This window comes from Trichomycterus rosablanca, chromosome 2 (genome assembly GCF_030014385.1).
Source record: "Trichomycterus rosablanca isolate fTriRos1 chromosome 2, fTriRos1.hap1, whole genome shotgun sequence".
NCBI classification, from domain to species: domain Eukaryota; kingdom Metazoa; phylum Chordata; class Actinopteri; order Siluriformes; family Trichomycteridae; genus Trichomycterus; species Trichomycterus rosablanca.
Window position 1 is genome coordinate 58,771,092 of NC_085989.1, and position 26,397 is coordinate 58,797,488.

The following is a 26,397-nucleotide window of genomic DNA, read 5'->3' on the forward strand; positions in this document are numbered from 1 at the left end:
GTAAGCTAAAATAATTTGTGGTTCAAATTAATTGTAGTAATTAACCCCAAACATGATTGTTACTTAAAACAGGGCCTATATATGTATATATACAGTCACATTAATGAATGAAAACCCTATCTGTACACAAGAAAGTCTTTGCAAAATTATGTCAAAGAATGATTTTACTACATATCGATGAATGTTGCAACTGCCCTGTTATGGGTCTATTCAAGTATTATTTTTTACACATTTGCAATATTACATTGTGGATCAGCCCTCACTTCTTTGCAGACTTTATGCATTGCTCTCCGTTTTTTGTATGTTGGTCCATCCAAAAAGTATGCCTAGCACTGAAACTCTTGTTTGTCTGTAATAAACATCAAAGATGAATGCCACAGAATAGCAGGTTTGTCTTTAATAATAAAGATAAAAACTGAAAAGTAATAAAAAAAAATTGCTCTGCACCATCTTAAGGATTCCCAAGGGTTAGTGGCTGCATGGATGGAGCCCACATTCCCATTAAAGCACCAGCAGAAAATGAAAAGGATTAGGTGAACAGCAGACAGAATATCCCTCCACGTACAGGTAGTGACCATTATCTTAAAAAATAAACAAATGTTTTAAATAAAACAGAGTAACATTTAATACACATTCTGCAACTTACTGTTCTCCATCAAGATCTTATGTGATGCTACCCACATTACAAATATTGAAGCCAAATGGTCAGGCTCTGTGCATGATCACTGAAAATAAAACAGTGCAACAAGTTCATATCCTTGTCCTTAATCTTTAATGAGAACATTTATATTTATACACCCTTCGCACTGACACCCATCTTAAGTTCAAGCAACTGAATTTCTAGCCTTGTCTGTTTTATATGCTCCACCTGAGGATCACACTTTGCAATTTGTTTCTCCAGATGGACCTTGTATAGATCATTTACACCCAACTTGAAAGAAAAAGGCAAAAATAGCATGTTATGATCAAACATAGCTTTTTGTGTTCTCAATATTTCATATATTTGGTAAGACATTTTTACTGTTCTAAGCTGAGCTTTGGAGGTGGATGGTCCCTCATCTGATTCGGGACTGTCCATTACATTCTGTTAGAGGACAGTCATACACATTACCATGGTAGATCAAATGAAATGCCATGCTCTATGTTCAACATATCCTGTACCTCTATAGGCCTCCCAGTATCATCCCACCTTGAGGCAGAGGAGATGGTTTCTCTATCGTCCTTCAACAGTGTTTTTTTTTTTTTTTGGGATTAAAGAATATTATTTATATTCATCAGGATCTAGGGACATTTAGATCACTAACAATTGCAGGAGGCTCAAAACCACACCACCAATCACTGGAGAGATGGCAATAAAAAGTGTTCAGACTGCACCAATGCAGTTCTTAATATTCCACAGTTTATGCACTACAAACTAATGATTTACATGTAATAAACATGCCTTGAACATAGACAGTTTTTGTATTTTATTTTTATCTGCTGCCATGTGCATCTGATTCCACTTGGATTACACCTAGATTGAGTAAATGAAAGGGAAAAAACGTGTAAAATCGTGATAAACTGACATATTAAAAATTTTGCCCTATCCTTCTGATAAATGTTGAATTATGTTTCAACAAGTTTTTTTTATTGAATTTAAACTCACGCATTAACTCACATTTAACTAACTTTTTTTTTTGCCATTTGCGACATCTTTTTTTTACGGACGATGCTGTATTACTTTTACATTCAAAACATTTTCATGATCTGCACATGCAAACATTAAAATAAACAGTTCTATTGGTGTAAAATATTACGGACTACTTTTTCTTTCATTCACATCCATGATAAATCCATTTATCGCCACTCCATTGAGAATGCCTGTTTATAGTTAACTGTGAACGCGCTTCTGCTGGGTTCAATCTACTCAGAGTTGAGTAATCTAACCCTGAACCGCTTTTCTGGAACCGAAAACTCCGGCTATGACACGGTGAGATAAGTCAACTCGGAGTTCAGGGTTAAGTTTAAAGTTTGTTAAACCCGCTTTCTGGAATACCCCCCAGGTGAACTTTGTTTACAGTTGAACTTTGTTTACAGTTGAACTTTGTTTAAAGTTGAACTTTGTTTACAGTTGAACTTTGTTTACAGCTGAACTTTGTTTACAGTTGAACTTTGTTTACAGGTGAACTTTGTTTACAGTTGAACTTTGTTTACAGTTGAACTTTGTTTATAGTTGAACTTTGTTTACAGTTGAACTTTGTTTATAGTTGAACTTTGTTTATAGTTGAACTTTGTTTACAGTTGAACTTTGTTTACAGTTGAACTTTGTTTATAGTTGAACTTTGTTTACAGTTGAACTTTGTTTACAGTTGAACTTTGTTTATAGTTGAACTTTGTTTACAGTTGAACTTTGTTTACAGTTGAACTTGACTCTATAACACTGTAATACACAGGAAACAGTCAAACTCAGATTATCAGATTACAAAACGTATCAGAAAGAAAGAACAGAGTTAGAGAAACATGTTGGAAAACAAAACATGACATTAGAGAAACTGCTTGGAAGAACGTCTAGGACTGACTGTAGTCCTCTCTAAAGCTACCTGAGAGATACAGGGCTAATGGAGGTTTGTTATTGCTAAGCTGCTGTTCAACTCCAGTCCAGTTGGTGGCGCTGGTGCGTCTTAAGTTCTGCCAACCGCCATGAAACATCATAAGAAGAACAAGAAGCTGCTGTGTTTGTACTGTAGAGCCTCATCTGTAAGTAAAATATGTATTTAATTATAACCCTTATATTTAATTATAACTACATTCTAATTAATAATAAAACTAGAGTTCATAATAAAACATCACTGTGAGGATTTGAGGAGATTTAACTCCAGTTTCATTTAAACACACAAACTGCTAGCTGCTCCGCTAACTATTAGCATCACGCATGATTCAGTACTGATGAACCGATTCATTTGAACCAATCCAGCAAAATAAATCAATTGAGCGAAACTGATTTATTTTTTGTTTTACACAATCACAAGTTTTTTAAACTTTGTTTACAGTTTAATTTTGTTTACAGTTGAACTTTGTTTACAGGTGAACTTTGTTTACAGTTGAACTTTGTTTATAGTTGAACTTTGTTTACCTCAGTTCTGTTGGTACACTGGTAAAAAATTACTCCATATTGCAGAATAGAGAATCACCCCACTGGACTCTGTAACACTGTAATACACAGGAAACAGTCAAACTCAGATTATCAGATTACAAAACGTATCAGAAAGAAAGAACAGAGTTAGAGAAACATGTTGGAAAACAAAACATGACATTAGAGAAACTGCTTGGAAGAACGTCTAGGACTGACTGTAGTCCTCTCTAAAGCTACCTGAGAGATACAGGGCTAATGGAGGTTTATTACTGCTAAGCTGCTGTTCAACTCCAGTCCAGTTGGTGGCGCTGGTGCGTCTTAAGTTGTTTTGCCAACCGCCATTAAACCTCATCAGAAGAACAAGAAGCTGCTGTGTTTGTACTGTAGAGCCTCATCTGTAAGTAAAATATGTATTTAATTATAACCCTTATTTTTAATTATTACTACATTCTAATTAATAATAAAACTAGAGTTCATAATAAAACATCACTGTGAGGATTTGAGGAGATTTAACTCCAGTTTCATTTAAACACACAAACTGCTAGCTGTTCTGCTAACTGTTAGCATCACACATGATTCAGTTGAACTTTGTTTACAGATGAACTTTTTACAGGTGAACTTTGTTTACAGTTGAACTTTGTTTACAGTTGAACTTTGTTTACAGTTGAACTTTGTTTATAGTTGAACTTTGTTTAAAGTTGAACTTTGTTTACAGTTGAACTTTGTTTATAGTTGAACTTTGTTTACAGTTGAACTTTGTTTACAGATGAACTTTGTTTACAGATGAACTTTGTTTACAGTTGAACTTTGTTTACAGATGAACTTTGTTTACAGATGAACTTTGTTTACAGTTGAACTTTGTTTACAGATGAACTTTGTTTAAAGTTGAACTTTGTTTACAGTTGAACTTTGTTTACAGTTGAACTTTGTTTACAGATGAACTTTGTTTACAGATGAACTTTGTTTACAGGAGGTTTGTACAGTTTTATAATCACAGTCAGGTGAAAAGTGTAAGCGAGCATCTTTAATTGTGTACTAGCTTGATGAAGAAAGAAATAAAGTGTTGATGCACAAATGATCGGGAGCCTCATACTTTAATGACTTATTCCAGAAAGATAGTTAACGTGTTATTACAAGGAAGAAACCTTTCCAGGTACCAAACTCAACAGGTACTCTCGATGCTGCCTGGTGCCACAGTAGCTTCAGTTCATAATAGGGCTGGGCGATATATCGAGTTTTTTTTTTTTTTAATTTATTTTACCCCTTTTTCTCCCCTTTTAGCGCATCCAATTGTTCAATTAGCATCGTGCTTCCTCTCTGTCTATGCCGAACCCTGCCCTGACGGAGGTGATTGAAGCTAACCCGTATAGACAGAGAGGAAGCACGATGCAAATTGAACAGTTGGATGCGCTAAAAGGTGGTAGAAAATATATATACAGTATATACAGTGTATCACAAAAGTGAGTACACCCCTCACATTTCTAAAATATTTTTTTAAATATTTGCAGAAATGTGAGGGGTGTACTCACTTTTGTGATACACTGTATTAGGGCTGGGCGATATATCGATATTTTAAAAATATCGATATATTTTCATACGCGATATAAGATAAGACAATATCGCATATATCAATATAAATGTTGCGTTCCAGTTAGATCCGACAGTTCGTCTTTCTCTTCTCCCAGTTTGTCTCTGCACATGTTCACCTGCCCCGCCCCTCTCCCTCACTGCCCCGCCCCTCTCCCTCACTGCCCCGCCCCTCTCCCTCCCCTCTCCCTCACTGCCCCGCCCCTCTCCCTCACTGCCCCGCCCCTCTCCCTCACTGCCCCGCCCCCCGCCCCTCTCCCTCACTGCCCCGCCCCTCTCCCTCACTGAACACAACTCGCCCCGCCTCTCTCCCCACCGCTTCACCAGTAAGTCCTGCAGGCAGCGGTAGCATGGAGACGGATAAAGACATGACAGAAGCTATCGAGGAGGAGCTGCTTACTAAAAAGAAAAATAATGACTCTTTTTGGAATTATTTGGAGATGGTTCGAATTCAAAGTGTCAGATGAGCAGCAGAATAACGTATTCTGTAGAGAATGCCGAAAACAAGTCCAGACAAAAGGTTCCAGCTCCGTGTACCTTCATTCGTTTTTCACTTCAAATCCCAAAGTTAAAAAACAAGAAAACGAGTCGTTATTCGTTTCAAAAACCAATACAAGCGCATGCACACGCTGACATGCACGTATTTACTTCATATATAAACAGTATAAATCATGCAAGTGTTGAGAAAGTAATAATAACGTAACGGTGCGTCTCCTGTTGTTCTGACTCTTGTGTTTGTATATGTGATGTGCATATATTTGCTCTATCTGTAAATACAAACATTATGGGGGGTGATTTCTGTACTGGATGTTGTACGTGGTCGTGTTAGTTTATACTGGACGATCGCCCGACGTCCGACACGTCATTTATTTATTTATCTTCTATTATAGTATTTCTTGTTGTCGGCCAATAAACAACCAAACATTATTAAATTGCATGAACTAACTCTGCAGTAAACAAGGAGCAAACAGCAATTAAACAACAAATAAAGCTGTTAAATAATAATAAAGTGCATGAAGCAGAACGCTGATTAAAATACATTAAATGTTGTAATAGTTACACAGTAACATGAACGATTAGTTCTGCCTGTATTACAGAACTGAGTTCTATACAGTAAAAGAAAATATTAATGTTAATGTTAATGTTGTGGCGACATATACATAAAATAATGTATAAAGTCCAAACATGGGGGGGTGGGGGGTTAAAGAGGGGTTTACTTTAACGGGGTTTTACTTTTAATGTCGCACAAGCTCAGCCGGAAACCGTGTCATTCCAACATCTTCCCTACACACTTGCTCCCTGCACCCTATAGTGCACTTAACATTCTTAAAGGACCAGACAATATATTTGTGATTCACATTACACAACAGGAGATGCCTTAGAAAACTACTTTTCTTAGAATAGCTCTTTTCTTTTTTTTTCTTTTTTTTTTAAGGAAAAATAATTCTTGTGTGAAGCTTCCCCAGCATAAATATTAATAAAAGTACCTGTAAAAAAATTGGAAAATGTAGCTTTGTCTCAGAAGTGTCTTTTTGTTATTACCTTATGGGATAAAAAAAATATCGAGATATATATCGTATATCGCCATTCAGAAAAAAATATCGAGATATAATTTTTGATCCATATCGCCCAGCCCTACACTGTATATATATACTAGTGCAGGTCATAAAATTAGAATATCATGAAAAAGTTGATTTATTTCAGTAATTCCATTCAAAAAGTGAAACTTGTATATTATATTCATTCATTACACACAGACTGATATATTTCAAATGTTTATTTCTTTTAATGTTGATGATTATAACTAACAACTAATGAAAACCCCAAATTCAGTATCTCAGAAAACTAGAATATTGTGACAAGGTACAATTTTGAAGCCACCTGGTGCCACACTCTAATCAGCTAATTAACTCAAAACACATTTAAGGCCTTTAAATGGTCTCTCAGTCTAGTTCTGTAGGCTACACAATCATGGGGAAGACTGCTGACTTGACAGTTGTCCAAAAGACGACCATTGACACCTTGCACAAGGACGGCAAGACACAAAAGGTCATTGCTAAAGAGGCTGGCTGTTCACAGGGCTCTAGAGTGCGACCAATTTGGTCGCACATGCGACCTAATTTCTCAATGGTGCGACTAAAAAAAATCTCAGGTCGCACCGGTGCGACCAGGCATCTGAGGGGAAAAAAAAAACAACAGACACACATTAGGCCAATAACATGGTCTAAACCAATCAGAGATAGTGAAGGGCGGGACATTATTGTAGCGGTGATATGTGAGCGACATTCAGCTCAGCCAATCAGAATGCAGCACCAGGTTTATACACGTGCGTTCGGACGTTCTGCAGTAAGTTTAGTTTTGTATATGAGACTCGCCGGATGTCCCCAGAATGGAAGTTCGGGTTCTGGAGCTCGGCGGTGTAAAGTGTTGTAACGCTCACTTAAGTCCTGACTAAACAGTTAAAGTGACTCGACCCTGTCGTGTGCCTTTATTCCCACACCTCCACCACCGCACAGCAAAAGACCCGCAGCATCCCCACCGGACAGCGGCTAGGTGAGCCGACCCTCTACAGTAGCAAGGGGCTAATGCTAGCGGTAAAGTGTGGCGATAGTGAAAGTAAAAACACGACAATATTTTTGTTAAGTAAAATATAAAAATAACTAAAAGACCATAATATATTACAATACATGTAGTCAAAATACACAGTGAGTGCACCGCAAGCGATTTTGGGAATCTGTGTAAAAGATTCAGTAAAGCCGATAATATAATGCACTGCATTTAAGATTACACTCTAACACTCTAGAGCCCCATACACACACACACACACACAAACATATACATATAATTTTAAATATACACACACACATAAATAGATATACACACATACATACACATTTACTCTATTATTATTTTTATAATTTTTATAAGTGTGCTATAATTAGTCTGTAATACTATAATTAACTGTAAAGAAGACAGTGGCTGGCAATAGTATATTTGTGTCTGGTTCTAATACATTTCGAATTGAAAGGCTGAAAAAGCCCAATGCATCTATAAAACACATTACATGCCGCGATAAATGCACTGCCCGAGTGTCCCCCTCTCCCCACTGCCTTTCAGTGGCAGGCAGCAGCAAACAGATCATCAGACGAGGCCATGTTGACCAGATTGTTAGTTATTTACAAGTCAATATTGCCTGTGTGGACAGTGATTTAAAAAAAAAAAAGTGAACCTGTAAAACTGCGGTGTTAAATGCGATGCGGTCGAAAATTTGGGTGCACCTAACTTTTGTGCTGGTGCACCTAAGAAAAAAAGTTGGGCGCACCAGTGCAACCAGTGCAAAAAGTTAGTCTAGAGCCCTGGTTCACACAGCTCTGTGTCCAAGCACATTAATAGAGAGGCGAAGGGAAGGAAAAGATGTGGTAGAAAAAAGTGTACAAGCAATAGGGATAACCGCACCCTGGAGAGGATTGTGAAACAAAACCCGTTCAAAAATGTGGGGGAGATTCACAAAGAGTGGACTGCAGCTGGAGTCAGTGCTTCAAGAACCACCACGCACAGACGTATGCAAGACATGGGTTTCAGCTGTCGCATTCCTTGTGTCGAGCCACTCTTGAACAAGAGACAGCGTCAGAAGCGTCTCGCCTGGGCTAAGGACTGGACTGCTGCTGAGTGGTCCAAAGTTATGTTCTCTGATGAAAGTACATTTTGCATTACCTTTGGAAATCAAGGTCCCAGAGTCTGGAGGAAGAGAGGAGAGGCACAGAATCCACGTTGCTTGAGGTCCAGTGTAAATTTTCCACAGTCAGTGATGGTTTGGAGTGCCATGTCATCTGCTGGTGTTGGTCCACTGTGTTTTCTGAGGTCCAAGGTCAACGCAGCCGTCTACCAGGAAGTTTTAGAGCACTTCATGCTTCCTGCTGCTGGCCAACTTTATGGAGATGCAGATTTCATTTTCCAACAGGACTTGGCATCTGCACACAGTGCCAAAGCTACCAGTACCTGGTTTAAGGACCATGGTATCCCTGTTCTTAATTGGCCAGCAACTCGCCTGACCTTAACCCCATAGAAAATCTATGGTGTATTGTGAAGAGGAAGATGCGATACGCCAGACCCAACAATTCAGAAGAGCTGAAGGCCACTATCAGAGCAACCTGGGCTCTCATAACACCTGAGCAGTGCCACAGACTGATGGACTCCATGCCACGCCGCATTGCTGCAGTAATCCAGGCAAAAGGAGCCCCAACTAAGTATTGAGTTCTGTACATGCTCATACTTTTCATCTTCATACTTTTCAGTTGGCCAACATTTCTAAAAATCCTTTTTTTGTCTTGGTCTTAAGTAATATTCTCATTTTCTGAGATACTGAATTTGGGGTTTTCATTAGTTGTCAATTATAATCATCAACATTAAAAGAAATAAACATTTGAAATATATCAGTCTGTGTGTAATGAATGACTATAATATACAAGTTTCACTTTTTGAATGGAATTACTGAAATAAATCAACTTTTTCATGATATTCTAATTTTATGACCTGCACTAGTATATACAGTATACAGTGCTGTGAAAAAGTATTTGCACAGCTGTGAGTCTTTTGTAAAAGGAAAAGAACATTATTTTATTTGAGCGTTATTATTTAATATATGCCAATAGTTTATTTTTGAGCAATTTCTCATGTTTATCTACAGCTGAATGTTAATAAAAGTGCCTGTATGAAATTTGGAACATGTAGCTTTGTCTCAGAAGTGTCTTTTTGTCATTACCTTATGGGATGAAAAAATATTGAGATAAATATCGCATATCGCCGTTCAGCTAAAAAATATCGAGATATTATTTTTGATCCATATCGCCCAGCCCTGATTCATAACAATAACAACAGCCAGTTAAAACCGTCTAAAAAATTTTCCTTTAATTTCCCTTTAATGATAAATAAAGTACATTAATTTATCTGTCTGTCTATCTATCTATCTATCCATCTGTCTATTAGATCTTTAATAATGCAGTCAGCAGAAAAGAGACACGTCACCCCTGTGGTTCTACAACATGAAGGATTCCAGAAGAAACTAACAAAAAAGGAGGAAGATGATGATGATTTCTTCTGTAAGTAAATGTAAGACAGTATGGTACAGTACAGTGTGGTACAGTACAGTATGGTACAGTACAGTGTGGTACAGTACAGTATGGTACATTACAGTGAGGTACAGTATGGTACAGTACAGTATGGTACATTACAGTGAGGTACAGTACAGTATGATACAGTACAGTGTGGTACAGTACAGCATGGTACAGTACAGTGAGGTACAGTACAGTATGGTACAGTACAGTGAGGTACAGTACAGTATGGTACAGTACAATATGGTACAGTACAGTATGGTACAGTACAGTGAGGTACAGTACAGTATGGTACAGTACAGTATGGTACAGTACAGTGTGGTACAGTACAGTGTGGTACAGTACAGCATGGTACAGTACAGTGAGGTACAGTACAGTATGGTACAGTATGGTACAGTACAGTGAGGTACAGTACAGTATAGTGTGGTACAGTACAGTATGGTACAGTACAGCATGGTACAGTACAGTGAGGTACAGTACAGTATGGTACAGTACAGTATGGTACAGTATGGTACAGTACAGTGAGGTACAGTACAGTATGGTACAGTACAGTGAGGTACAGTACAGTGAGATACAGTACAGTATGGTACAGTACAGTGAGGTACAGTACAGTGTGGTACAGTACAGTATGGTACAGTACAGTGTGGTACAGTACATTATGGTACAGTATGGTACAGTACAGTACAGTGTGGTACAGTACAGTATGGTACAGTACAGTGTGGTACAGTACAGTATGGTACAGTACGGTACAGTACAGCATGGTACAGTACAGTGAGGTACAGTACAGTATGGTACAGTACAGTGTGGTACAGTACAGTGAGGTACAGTACAGTGAGATACAGTACAGTATGGTACAGTACAGTGAGGTACAGTACAGTGAGGTACAGTACAGTATGGTACAGTACAGTGAGGTACAGTACAGTATGGTACAGTACAGTGAGGTACAGTATGGTACAGTACAGTATGGTACATTACAGTGAGGAACAGTACAGTATGGTACAGTACAGTGTGGTACAGTACAGTGAGGTACAGTACAGTGAGATACAGTACAGTGAGGTACAGTACAGTATGGTACAGTACAGTGAGGTACAGTACAGTGAGGTACAGTACAGTATGGTACAGTACAGTGAGGAACAGTACAGTATGGTACAGTACAGTGAGGTACAGTACAGTATGGTACAGTACAGTGAGGTACAGTACAGTGAGGTACAGTACAGTATGGTACAGTACAGTGAGGTACAGTACAGTGAGATACAGTATGGTACAGTACAGTGAGGTACAGTACAGTGAGGTACAGTACAGTATGGTACAGTACAGTGTGGTACAGTACAGTATGGTACAGTACAGTGTGGTACAGTACAGTATGGTACAGTACAGTATGGTACATTACAGTGAGGTACAGCACAGTGTGGTACAGTACAGTATAGTACAGTACAGTATGGTACAGTACAGTGTGGTACAGTACAGTATGGTACAGTACAGTATGGTACAGTACAGTTAGTATTGGAATCACTAATCAGTAGAAATAATAAGAGAAAGTGGATAGTGGGATTAGAACCTGTACTGTACCGTAATGCCCTGTTCTCATACACTCCAGTCTGGATTTAAGATTTAATCTAACTAGGATTCATTTGTGATTGGAAAATCAAACCCACAACCTTCAGTTTCCTTTAGTTGTTGAGTTTCTTCTTCACATATTGATGAATTTCAGGTGAAGTAACTTTAATCCCTCCGGAACTCGTCCCTTCTGTGGAGCTGCTCTTCTCAGAGGACCAACAGTGTGGAGGTTTCCAGATGAAGCCTGTGAAGAAGGAAGAAACTGAAGATGAAGATGAACTCAGTAAGATATTTTATATTCTACCACTATCACAACCTTCAATTCTATCACAACATCCACTATAAGTACTACTATTACAACTAAATTCTAATGTATTTGTATAGCGCTTTTTACAGTAGACATTGTCTAAGAGCAACTTTACAGAATCCAGGACCAACAGACCAAAAAGCTGTCTCTGGTCTCATGCATGATCACTAAAAGAAAGATGTCTAAAAGCCACCATTAGATACAGCGCATCACCAAGGACTACGACTTTCCCCAGGTGCCTTCACTCTGGCTGATACCCGTCTATCACAAATCACTTCTGCCACTCTATGCCATCCACTCCACTCTGTTTGCACTCTGTACCACACACCACATTACACTTGACCCCACGTTTTGAAGCTTCTCTACTTTCATCACCTCATCCTTTTCTTTACCCTTTGTGCCACCCTCCCTTACATTCATGCAGATTTACTCCTAACTTTTGTTCCACTTCTCTCCATCTCACCTCCATCTCTCCAGGCTCAACTTAACCCGCTCTCTTCTCCTGCTACAGATCACAGTGATTTTGCTAAACAATCTATTTAAAAACTCCACGGCCATCTCTCCTAAAGGTTTCCATGCTTCCACTGGTATGCCGTCTGTGCCAACCGCCTATTTACCCTTCGTTTTGTTTATAGCTGCCCTCATGTCCTCCTTGATAATTCAAGGCACTCTCTGTCTTAATATTTCTCATCTAACTTTTATTCATCAGCTCATCTGCATACTTTATCATTCTAACCTGCTGTATATCCTTTCCAGCTCTGTTCCTCTTGTCTGGTCAATTGCTTCAAGTTCTTTTCACCTTCTCTAGTGTCCAACTTCTCATGTAGCTCAGCATACACCCTTTTCTTTACCTTCACCTCATTTTCTTGTACTCCTGCTTCTTTGTCTCTCTGCCTCTTCCTACTTACATTTACATTTTCGGCATTTAGCTGATGCTCTTATCCAGAGCGACTTACAGAACCTTGATGCTCGTCTTCCTCGAGTCCTGGGTGGAGGATCAAGTCGAGTGAGACTAGTTGCTCAGAGGTTACGCGGTACAGAGCGGGGTTTGATTAGACCACAAAGGTAGCTTGGGGTCCATTTTGGCTTTGTAGGCCAGCATCAGTGTTTTAATCTGAATGTGTGCAGCTACAGGAAGCCAGTGAAGAGAACACAGGAGTGGGTTGATGTGGCAGCAGTGGGGTGATGATGTGGCAGCAGTGGGGTGATGGTGTGGCAGCAGTGGGGTGATGGTGTGGCAGCAGTGGGGTGATGATGTGGCAGCAGTGGGGTGAGGATGTGGCAGTGTTTAGGTTGGTTAAAAACCAGATGGGCAGCTGCATTTTGAATGAGCTGTAAGAGTTTAATAATGGACATTGGAGCACCTGCCAGGAGGGAGCTGCAGTCGTCCAGCCGTGAGATTACAAGTGATTGGACCAGAATCTGAGGAGCTTCCATGGAGACAAATGGACGAATCTTCCTGATGTTGTAGAGGAGGAACCGGCACCATCTTGTCATGTTGGCTACATGAGGAGAGAAGGTCAACTGGTTATCCAGGACATCACCAAGGCTTCTTACATTATCAGATGGTCTGATCTGGCAGTCATCAAGAGTCACCTTCTTAAACTGTCCTGCATTTCACCTCCAAATCTTCTTTTCTTCTTTTTCTGTTCAGATTTTACACAAAGTACCTTCCTAGCTTCACCACTTTGTGGTCATTGCCCAGTTGTCTAGCTCCCCTTCACCACCACCCAGTGCCTGTCTCACCTCTAAATTTATCATGTCTCCTTATTTTACCTTCCCCTATCTGATCCTTGGTTCACCCTCCCTCCTCCTCCTCACCTCCAGAACCATCCTGCAGACCAGCATCTGGTGCTGTCTGACCACACGCCTGTGAGCACCTTTTCCAACGAACCAGGACCAGGATCTTGTTGACAGATACGTCAGTTCTTGCAATGGTTCCATATTTCATTTTGGATTTGAGGCCAGTATTCAATAAGCTCGCTCGGCTTTACTCAGAAGACTGCTAACAGAAAATTCCTAATTCAAGATGAATCACATTTTGTTCTTAACATTTACTAACAGTGTTTATTATTTATAATGTTATAAATGTATTTTATTATTTATAATGTTATAAATGTATTTTATTGTTTATAATGTTATAAATGTATTTTATTGTTTATAATGTTATAAATGTATTTTATTATTTATAATGTTATAAATGTATTTTATTATTTATAATGTTATAAATGTATTTTATTGTTTATAATGTTATAAATGTATTTTATTATTTATAATGTTATAAATGTATTTTATTATTTATAATGTTATAAATGTATTTTATTGTTTATAATGTTATAAATGTATTTTATTATTTATAATGTTATAAATGTATTTTATTGTTTATAATGTTATAAATGTATTTTATTATTTATAATGTTATAAATGTATTTTATTATTTATAATGTTACAAATGTATTTTATTATTTATAATGTTATAAATGTATTTTATTATTTATAATGTTATAAATGTATTTTATTGTTTATAATGTTATAAATGTATTTTATTATTTATAATGTTATAAATGTATTTTATTATTTATAATGTTATAAATGTATTTTATTATTTATAATGTTATAAATGTATTTTATTATTTATAATGTTATAAATGTATTTTATTGTTTATAATGTTATAAATGTATTTTATTATTTATAATGTTATAAATGTATTTTATTATTTATAATGTTATAAATGTATTTTATTATTTATAATGTTATAAATGTATTTTATTATTTATAATGTTATAAATGTATTTATTATTTATAATGTTATAAATGTATTTATTATTTATAATGTTATAAATGTATTTTATTATTTATAATGTTATAAATGTATTTTATTATTTATAATGTTATAAATGTATTTTATTATTTTCTGCTTCAGAACTGAACAAGGATTTCTCGTGCTCCTCGTGTCCACGTTCCTCTACAACCCAAAATCACCTCCACAATCACATCAAGAGCTGCAACCATGATAAATACGATGCGCTGGTGAAGATTAAGACTGAACATGAGGATCTGACGCCCACCAGAAGCTCCAGTAATCAGCAAACGTCCTCTGGTACTGTCAGCATTAACACCTCTCTCAGTCCCACACAGGAAGAAGGAAACGTCTGCTCACAGTGTGGGAAGAGCCTTAGTTCCCAGAGTAAACTTAAAATACACCAGCGCATTCACACTGGAGAGAAACCTTATTCCTGCTCACAGTGTGGGAGGAGCTTTAGTACCCAGGGTGCTCTCAAAAGACACCAGCACATTCACACTGGAGAGAAACCATATCAGTGCTCACAGTGTGGAAAGAGTTTTAATCGCCAGTATCATCTCAAAGTACACCAGCGTATTCACACTGGAGTGAAACCGTATCAGTGCTCACAGTGTGAGAAGAGTTTTTATAATCAGAGTGCTCTTAAAACACACCAGCGCATTCATACAGGAGAGAAACCGTATCAGTGCTCACAATGTGGGAAGAGTTTTTATAATCAGAGTTATCTTAAAACACACCAGCGCATTCATACAGGAGAGAAACCGTATCAGTGCTCACAGTGTGGGAAGAGTTTTAATCAACAGATTCAACTTAAAATACACCAGCGCATTCACGCTGGAGAGAAACCGTATCAGTGCTCACAGTGTGGAAACAGTTTTAGTCATCAGAGTAGTCTTAAAAAACACCAGCGCATTCACACTGGAGAAAAACCGTATCAGTGCTCACATTGTGATAAGAGTTTTAGTCGATTGAGTAATCTTAATGAACATCAGCGCGTTCACACGCATTCACAGAAACTGTATCAGTGCTCACAGTGTGGGAAGAGTTTTTATCGTCAGAGTCATCTTAAAACACACCAGCGCATTCACACTGGAGAGAAACCGTATCAGTGCTCACAGTGTGAAAAGAGTTTTAATACACAGAGTTATCTGACAAAACACCAGCACATTCACACTGGAGTGAAACTGTATCAGTGCTCACAGTGTGGAAAGTGTTTTAATCGACCGGAATATCTAAAAAAACACCTGCGCATTCACATTTTACAGAAATGATGCTCACAGTGTGGGAACTGCTTTGCTAATTTATCAGCATTTAGACACAAGTGTGACACATCAGATTGTACCAAACAAGTTAAATATAAAATTATAAAATATAAATCCTCCCTGAGTGAGTGAGTGAGTGAGTGAGTGAGTGAGTGAGTGAGTGAGTGAGTGAGTGAGTGAGTAAGTGAGTGAGTGAGTGAGTGAGTGAGTTTTGGGGAAAAAAGGTTTGCAATTAATGAATTATACTGTGTAATTAATAGCTAATAATCAACTACAGGCACCACTGTCAGTTTTTAGGGAAATTACCAGGAAATCCAGAATTATAACAGATCAGTTTGTTAGGTCGATTATTTCTCTCACTCAGGGAATCAAACTCACAGCGCAATATTCTGAATTATTCTAAAACATAACACATAAAATTACATAATTATTAAGTTATTAACCTATTAAATTAATGAGTAAATCGTAATAATAAAAGTTTAAATCTTTAGGTTAAACTATTACTGGGAAATAATGTGATTATCTATAGTGGAGTGAATGGTGGGTAGAACCAGGAGGTTTAGAGCCTGATTTAAGTGAATGCTATCAGTTAATAGTGGAAGTGAATTGAAAAAAAAAAGGTATTGGATCGGCTAGCATATATTGGTCTTAGTGATACTGTGCTTGATTGGTTTTATTCATACGTTTCTGGACTTGTACAGTATGTTCAACTCAGAAACTTTCATACATAGTCATCTTCTATTTACTAGTGGTGTCTCTCAGGGCTCTGTCATGTTGTCTCTACTATTTATAATTTACCTGCTTCCTATTGGACGTTTCTTTAGGAAAAACAACATTCAATTTCATTGTTATGCGGATGACACCCAACTATACTTGTCCACTGTGCCCACAGCTACTCTTCCTCCTCCACCTCTCTCTGATTGTCTAATATTTTTAACTGAAATTCTTCTTATAGGTACAAAATCTCCTCTCTCTAAATCTAACAAATTCTCAGTGATGATGGAGAACTCAGTCGTCAGAAGTGCTGATGTTCTTGTTCATGCCCTGGTCACATCCCAAACTGATTATTGTAACTCTCTCCTTTTTGGTCTACCTCATAAAGCTATACATGAACTCCAGTTAGTTCAGAATTCTGCCGCTCGTATTATCTCTAGAACACCTTCCATTTAACGTGTTACTCCAGTTCTCAAGCAGCTTCCTGTCCAGTATCACATCAAATTTTAAATCCTCCTCCTTACGTTTAAAGCTCCTCCATATCTCTCTGATGTTCTTCATGTCTACACTCCTTGCCGTACACTCAGATCTTTTTCTGCCCTCCAATTATCTACTCCTTTGGTCCGTCTGTCTACTATGGGGGCTAGAGCTTTTAGCTATTCTGCCCCACATCTCTGGAACCCTCTCCCTCCTGACTTCCACACCGTTGATTCATTCCCTAGTTTCAAAACATGCCTTAAAACGTACTTCTTTAAACTCGACTACCCTTAATCTGTGTCATTAATTATGTACTGATGTTTTGTATTGTAAGGTGTCCTTGTAAGTTTTGAAAGTGTTTTTTTATATGGTAACACAGATGTTACTCATAATATAATTAGTTTTTCACACATTTTCATGGTTTGGCTTATATAATTTGGTACAATTAGTTTGATACAGTCTGATGTTTTCATATATTTGAGCAGTGTCTACAGTCTGGGCAAATATCCACCTATCCAGTCTAGATGTGGCAGGATGATGATGAGCTGATCTGTGAGGTTCTTCTTGTTTTTCTCCTTTTGCTATGTGTTACATGGATTAGTATTGTTATGGTCATTTATGTGTCATTTATGTATTTTGCTTGTTATTGCTTGTTTGTTAATAAAATATCTACATGTTGAACCTTAATTCTTGGTCTCATTATTGATTCCTGAAAGCTTCTGTCCTGTTTTCAGATAAATAAAACATGTTTAGCATTGATCGCCAACTATAATTCTGTACAGAGCTACATTGAGAATATCAACTTTTCCCTCAGTTCTGTTTGTACATTGGTTAGAAATGACTTCATATTACTAATACAACAACAATTACTATTAGCATTGATTGCTAACAAAAATTCTGTATACAGCTACATTGAGAATATCAACATTTACCTCAGGTATGTTAGTACATTAGTTAAAAAATTGCTCCATGTTGCTAATATAACAATAATTACAATTAGCATTGATCACCAACCTAAATTTTGTATACAGATACATCAAAAATATCAACATTTCCCTTAGGTGTATTGGTACATTGGTAGAAAATGACTCCATATTGTTAACATAACATTAATTACTATTAGCATTGATCACTAACTGAAATTTTGTGCTCAGCTACATTGAGAATATAAACATTTACCTCAGGTATGTTGGTACATTAAAAAAACATCACTCCATATTGATTATATATCACTAATTACACTTTCAGACAGCATTCAGACATCACAAGTCTCCCGGAAGTTCCGGGAGTCTCCCGCATATACATATTTTGGCTCCCTGATGCCCCGGAAATTAGTTTTTGCAACTTGGGATGTCTGAGTATTGATCACCAACTGAAATTCTTTGATTATAAGCTATAATGAGAATATCAACATTTACCTTAGTTCTGTTGGTACATTGGTAAAAAGTGGCTCCATATTGCTAACATAACATGTTATATGTCTTCAGCAAGGAGGTGGTGAGAGCAGCTATAAGGAGAATGAAGAGTAGAAAAACAGTTGGCCCAGAGAACATATCAGTGGAAGTGTGGAAATGTTTAGGAGAGACGGCAGTGGAGTTTTAACTAGATTGTTTAACAAAATCTTGGAATGTGAGAGGGTGAACGATGCTTTTGCATGTGCTAAAATGAGAGGAAAAGAGTCTACATGACAGTAGTGAGGTCTGATATTTTGTAAGGCTTGGAGGCTGTGACACTGAGCTGGAGGTGGTAGAGATGAGGATGCTGTGATTCTAATTAATAGTGTCAAGGATGGAGAAGATTAGCAGGAAGTTTATTAGAGTTATGGTGCAGGTGGGATGTTTTGGAATTAGCAAGGTGAGAATGAGATGGTTTAAGCATGTGCAGAGGAGGGATGAGAGTTATAGAGGGAGAGGGGTACAAAGGATGGAACTGCCAGGCTGAAGGAGAGGAAGGCCAAAGAGGAGGTTTGTGGATGTAATAAGGGAGGACATGCAGGTTGTTGGTGTGACCGAGGAGAACGTTCAGGACAAGATGGAGATGAACCAGAAAAAGCGTATTATTTTTTTGTTATTATTATTGCAAGAACCACCACACATGATGTTGGTAAATCCTTTTTGGAGCAATTAAACTTATTTTGCATTTGCTTGATGTTTTAATGTTAAACAATTATCCCCATAAAACTTCCTTACACACAACAACTAAGTGCAGAAATAACATTCATAGAATCTGTGTCAGCCATGTTCCAGCAGCTTCTAACTAATGGCAGATCTGGTTTTGGTGGTTCCTCCAGACCAATATTTCCTCAGCATGAAGTAAGATTTTGGGGTACTTTTTGACCTTTAAAAAGAGACCACTGTTTAAAAAGACCCCCCCAACACCGACATATCTCACTAATTTACAATGTTATGACAGGTGACCATTAGCTCAGACTGTAGCAACCGCTCAGGTATGTGAAGAACAACTTTTATAAGTATCACCTTTGTCAACATGTAAAAAAACGTTTTCATAAGTGGGATCGTGACCTCTCAAATGAAACTAGTTTCCTAAGCAGGTTGGATGATGAGGTGAGAGTCACTACAGTCATATTCCAATAAACAGGGCAACATCAGCGTTTGATTCAAACATTATACAGAATAGGGAATCACCTCACTGGACTATATAAGCACTGTAATGCACAGGAAACAGTCAAACTCAGATTAACAATTAATAATTGTTTTAGTATTGTGTTTATGTTGGAAATATACTCAAGACACCAGTGAGGAAGAAGACAATTTGTCAGAAGAAGACAGTAGTTCTTTCTAAATCCCAAAAACACACCATTGCCTCTACAGTATCCCTGAATGGCTACACATTTCTTCATCAGCCAGTGATATGTTGGCATTTACATTTTCTGCATTTAGCAGACGCCCTTATCCAGAGGGACTTACAGACGTGCTTTCATAGTAAACATTTCATTTCTCAAGTTTAAGTAAACAACAATCCAAGAACACAAATCTGCTAAAACCTGTTAGAATCAAAGTGTTTTTTTTTTGTTTGTTTTTTTAGTTTTTTGGAAATTTAAGAAAATTTTAGGTAAATAAGTACAAGTCAACTTAAGTGCTTAGTAAAAAGGTGGGTTTTTAATCATTTTTTAAAGACAGCAAAACACTCAGCTGTTTGGAAAGACAGATGAAGTTCATTCCACCACTTGGGTGCTAGAACAGAGAAGAGCCTTGATGCTTGTCTTCCTTTAGTCCTGGGTGGAGGATGTTGCGCGGTACAGAGTGGGGTTTGATTAGGCTGTGAAAGTAACTTGGAGCTGGTCCATTTTTGGCTTTGTAGGCGAGCATCAGTGTTTTAAACTGAATGCGTGCAGCTACAGGAAGCCAGTAAGGAGAACGCAGCAGTAGGGTGATGTGGCAGTGTTTGGGCTGGTTAAAAACCAGATGGGTAGCTGCATTTTGAATGAGCTGCAAGGGTTTAATAGTGGACAAGGGAGCATAAAAAGATGTTTTTGCAGCAGTCACGTCGAATGAGAACCTGGACAGCAGATCGTGGTAGGAGTGGAGATCAACACTGAGCCTAGATTTCCTTCACTTTCTCTCAGCTGCCCTTAATTCTTTTCTGTTGCTGCGCAATGTATCTGAAAGACAAGGAGCAGGGTGAGAAGGTTCCTTGTTTAAGGCTAAGAGGACAGAGCTGATCGAGGGATGTTAAAAGAGAAGAGAGTAGAGTATTAGTTGCAGAGTTGAATGGAAGGGAAGCAAGCCTGTCAGGGTCGGTAGTGAAGTTAGGATGTTAGAGATCAGTGAGGCAGAAGAAAGAAAGTGAAGATTAGGGCGTGTTTTAAGGGTGTAAGTGTGGTTGGAAATAGAAAGTTTTGGGAGATAGAGAGAGAAGGACACAAAATGATGGTCGGAGAGGTGAAGTGGGGTGACAATGAGGTCCAGAGCAGAAGCTGGACAGCGGAAGACCAGAAGATTGCCTCCTTTGTGTGTTGGAGGGCTGTGGTTAAAGAGGAGGTCAAAAGATGAAAGAAGAGGACAGGACGACTGAAGTTTGTCTGTAGGGAGATTAAAGTCACCAAGAAGAGTCAGAGGAGTTCCATCTTGTTAGATTTTAGTTACACTTATGTCGATATACTTATGGTATGACTAGTATTTCTGCTCTTCTCACCGCTTATGAGCTGATGAGCTGAGAATGCAGTTTGAAGGTTGTTTTAGCTAATTTTGTTCTTGTTGATCAAAACTGTCCTTCTCTCTAAAACCTTCTCATGTAGTTTAGCCTTCACACACACACACACACACACACACACACATATTTAGACACTTTCTCTCTCACACATACATACTTTTCTGGTCTTTATAAAAACTCTGTTTTCTTTCAATAAACTAAGGCATTCATACTTTGACTTTGGTGTCTGGTCTGAGTGCTTTCCTCGTACGAGATTCAAAGAATGATTCTTCTCCTGGCTAAGTTCTAGTCCACTGGGGCTAATTTAGGAGACAGGACTTTCAGTAAATTAGAGAAACTACCTAACAAATGTTAATCCCTAACAAATGGTGGAGAATTGCGGACTTCAACCAGGTAAGTGATCTTCTCCAAGATTATTTATCTGTTGAATTGCCGATCTGTTCCTCTGTTCTGAGGAAATATTGTGTTGAAATTGTTCAACATTGGGAGTACTGTTCAGAATACGTAGAGATTGGAAGCTCCAAAGCTACTTATCTGATTACTAGCAGTCTGTTATAAGGATCCTTGTTTATTTTGTGTATTTCCTCGGAGACTCTTCCTGTCTTTTTTACTTCTATTTTACAGATTTTATTATTCTGTGTTGTGTAGGATGTGTATGACCTGGTGAGGCGTGTGCAGGATCAGTGGATGTGAAAGGACAATTTTCTGACCATCCTGCACCATCATAGTGCAGGCTGCAGTAGCACGAAGGCAAGCAGGCATACCTTGTACTACTCTATCCAATCATTTGGACAGATAAGCCACAGGCCTCAAACCTGGTCCACTATGCTCTTGTGCAAGCACAGCGGAAACAGATGATCCATTTTCGCAGACATAGAGGTGGAATGGTAGGTCATACCTGGGTAATCCAAGAGCTGGTACTGAACAGAGAGCTGACTTAAGAGCTTGGAATGCTGCTGTTTTCTCTGAAGTCCACTCAACCTTAGCTGTCAGATCGGTAGAAGAACATCCTTCTTGCAGAATTCGGTCGAAATGAGATACATCGCTGATATGCTGCCTACAGTAATTGACAAGTCCCAGAAATCTTAGCATGGCTTTAACAGTCTTTGGCTTAGGAATGTTGCTAATAACAGTCTTTCTGGTGTTAAACAAACTCCTACACACTTTGTTCAGGGTGAAACTTAAATACTGTACAGTGTCTTTGCAATACTGTAGTTTATGCAGTGATACCTTAAATCCACATTGTGCGAGGTGACGTAGCAGCAGAAGAGAAGCATGGCGACAGATGTCCTCAGTCTTAGCAGCAACCAACAAGTCGTCAGCATAAGTGATGAGTGTAGAATCCTGGGGTAAGACAAGACCCTCCAACACATGTCTGACTACAGCAGAAAAAACTGCTGGACTATCAACAAAACCCTGTGGCATTCTGGTCCATGTGTACTGCATATTTTTAAAAGTGAAGGCAAAAAGAGATTGGGTGTCAGGATGTACAGGGATAGAAAAAAAAGCGGAACAGATGTCTATGACAGTGTACCACTGATAAGAGGCTGGGATAGATGTGAGAATGATACCCACATCAGGTACTACAGGAGCAATAGTAACAATGTGGTCATTGATCTTTCTAAGATCTTGTGTGAATCTGTAAGTACCATCTGCTTTTAAAACTGGGTTGACAGGGCTATTATAGGCAGACACAGTAGGAACAATAATACCCTGAGCTAACAATGAAGAGATAACAGGTTGTATCCCAATATCCTTATCGACAGACAATGGGTATTGTTTTACAAACACAGGTTCCCTTGTCTTTAAATGAGCCTGATAGGGATTGCATGGGATGATGCCTGCCTCATTTTTGTGGGTTGCCCACAATGAAACTGGAACTGAGGACAGGTTGTCAGGAATAGTGAAAGAAGCAAGAGCATAAGAGCACTGTACATCTACAGTAGCACTTTTACTTAACTCATGTTTAATCTGTGCTAGAGTAAATAACACCACTGCAGGCAGCAAACATGATTTCTTGCCACAACCTGAGCAACCTTTTACACACCTACAGGTTGACTTTACACTTATGCCACCTTGCAGTTGTATAAAATATCTGCTGGTTGTAGTAGATAGATTTTCGAAATAGGTTGAAGCTTTCCCAACAGCTACTGAAAAGGCTGAAACTGTGGTCAAGATTTTGGCCCAGGAGATCTTCCCCAGGTATGGTCTTCCTGAGTGTATTGACAGTGATCAAGGTACACCGTTTACTTCCAGAGTTACTCAAAAACTGTGTAAGTACTTGCAGGTTAATTGGCATTTTCATATTCCTTATCATCCACAATCATCAGGTGTGGTAGAAAGAATGAATCGGACCCTCAAAGAGAGATTAACTAAGGCAATGATGGAAACTGGAAAAAAGTGGGTTGATCTACTGCCAGCTGTATTGGCAGAAATTAGGATGACCCCCAGTGCAACTACAAAACTCTCTCCTTTTGAGGTGATTTTTGGGAAACCATTTCCTTGTCCATGGGTGAAGGGTACTAACCAATTTCATTCCTCAGGTGACCTGGAGATGGCGATTTCAGACTATGCGGCATTAATTAAGAAATTGAGTGAAATTTGTTCTAAAATATCTGTTTCTCTCCCTCTACCCTCAGATAAACCCACACACCCATTTCAGCCTGGTGATCTTGTTTTGGTGAAATCTTTGAATCCTAGGAAGGTTGGTGATGCTGCCTATGGAAAACCCACAACAATTCTGGCTGTCACAAGGAGTGGAGTTCTGACGGATTCGCAACCACAGTGGATCCACGCATCACGTCTCAAGAAATGCCCAACTGACTCAACTACGGCACCTCCGTGCCCAACTCAGCCTGCGGGACGAGCTGCGCTTGCTGTTAAGAAACAAGACAAGAATACTGATTCACATGATCTTGATTTAAACATTGCTACATTATTTGAATAATTGATTTGCTTCTTTTCCATTTTAGTGCATTTTACGTGGGGTACAGAATTCTGTGATGAATCTCGTCCCCAGATCCCATGATAATTGTTTTATTTAGGTCAGGCATTTCTTTGGCCTGAAAGAGGGGAACTGTTAGATTTTAGTTACACTTATGTCGATATACTTATGGTATGACTAGTATTTCTGCTCTTCTCACCGCTTATGAGCTGATGAGCTGAGAATGCAGTTTGAAGGTTGTTTTAGCTAATTCTGTTCTTGTTGATCAAAACTGTCCTTCTCTCTAAAACCTTCTCATGTAGTTTAACCTTCACACACACACACACACACACACACACACACACACACACATATTTAGACACTTTCTCTCTCACACATACATACTTTTCTGGTCTTTATAAAAACTCTGTTTTCTTTCAATAAACTAAGGCATTCATACTTTGACTTTGGTGTCTGGTCTGAGTGCTTTCCTCGTACGAGATTCAAAGAATGATTCTTCTCCTGGTTAAGTTCTAGTCCACTGGGGCTAATTTAAGGGACAGGACTTTCAGTAAATTAGAGAAACTACCTAACAAATGTTAATCCCTAACACATCTGAAGGTAAAAAACTCAGGAGAACATCCAGTTCTTCTATGAAGTCTCCCAATGAGCCAGATGGTCTGTAGATGACAATGATATGGAGGGTAATTGGAAAAGTTTACAGATGTATAAAGATAGAATTGTGCTAACAATGGCATAATAACAATGGCATAATAAGAAGTGACCTCATGCATGTTTATGCCTTTAAGTCCCAATTTGCACATTGTTTGTGCAATTACAAATAAGACGTCAGGAAGAAAGAGCGACCCAGTGGTGGGATTTCCCAACAGTATTAGGGGAAGAGGGGGTAGCAGGGCCCCACAGCACCTATCCCTAACCAACATATCAGACTGGACAACATCTCACACTGGCCAATAATGTGTGACAAGAAGGGAAGATGCAGGGTTCCTGGGTTCACAAGAATGATCAAAGTTATGTGCACAAAGTGTAACGTACCACACCACAGCAGAGAAGAACTGCTTTTTATAGTTTTATGAGCGAAGTCCTAGTGCATGACACAACACACTACATAATACAAAGCTATACCCATGTCCAGAAACAATACACGTTTCCAGTGCTTTTTTCTTTCTTTTTTTGTTCATTAAAAGAAAAATATATATTTTATCAATAAAATGTCCCAAAATTAACCAAAAAATAATGTGGAACAACTTTTTTTCATGTACCACCAAAATGTGTGCAGTAGAGGGTTAACAGATTACAAAAGTTATAAGAAAGAATGAACAGAGTTAGAGAAGCATGTTCGAAAACAAAACATAACATTAGCGAAACTGCTTGGAAGAACGTCTAGGACTGACTGTAGTCCTCTCTAAAGCTACCTGAGAGATACAGGGCTAATGTAGATTTATTACTGCTAAGCTGCTGTTCAACTCCAGTCCAGTTGGTGGCGCTGGTGCGTCTTAAGTTGTTCTGCCAACCGCCATTAAACATCATCAGAAGAACAAGAAGCTGCTGTGTTTGTACTGTAGAGCCTCATCTGTAAGTAAAATATGTATTTAATTATAACCCTTATATATAATTATAACCACATTCTAATTTAGCTTCTTGACGGGAGCCGGATCTTTTGGCTCTGTTCCAAAAAGTGACTCTTCGCGCTGCTAGGTAAACTATAAGACACCCCCGATAATAACATCAAATTTGCATTAAATGTGGGCCTAATTTAAACATCACTTAAATAAGAAAGATTCATTTCAAAACTACAGGGAAGAGACAGACTGTGGTTGCATTTCATTAAGTTTCAGAAAAATCCTCTCTTGCATAGAGATGTGTTTGTGTTTGTTTCTGCTTTAAAACATAAGCACAGAGAAATAATCAGATTTAACAGAATTAAACCAGTTTATAGTTTATTTCTCAATTATTTGTCATTATATTACCAGCTATCGCTCTCTCTCTCTCTCTCTCTGTGTGTGTGTGTGTGTGTGTGTGTGTGTGTGTGTGTGTGTGTGTGTGTGTGTGTGTGTGTGTGTGTGTGTGTGTGTGTGTGTGTCTCTCGCTCTCCGCGATACTAGGGTTGGGCGGTATTACGGTATACCGCGGTATTTAAAAATGGTGACGGTATTTTAAAAAAATTTGAAGCGCCAAATTTCGGCTTCGGGTTTACCTTAAAAAACGGAGACTTTAGGACATTCGCGCATCCACAGTAAGGGAGGGAATGCGGTTGGAGCTCACTGATTGGTTGTGGAGGTGATCACTGAGGTGATAACACAAAAACTAGTGCGCGCTCTACATAGACGCGTTTTACGTCATCCTATG

General features: G+C 38.4%; 1 pseudogene; it reads left to right on the forward strand.

Moving 5' to 3' along the window:
- Positions 1-3,474: 3,474 nt before the first annotated feature.
- LOC134335844 (zinc finger protein 271-like) overlaps positions 3,475-26,397 on the forward strand; it is a 194,618-nt pseudogene continuing 171,695 nt past the window's right edge.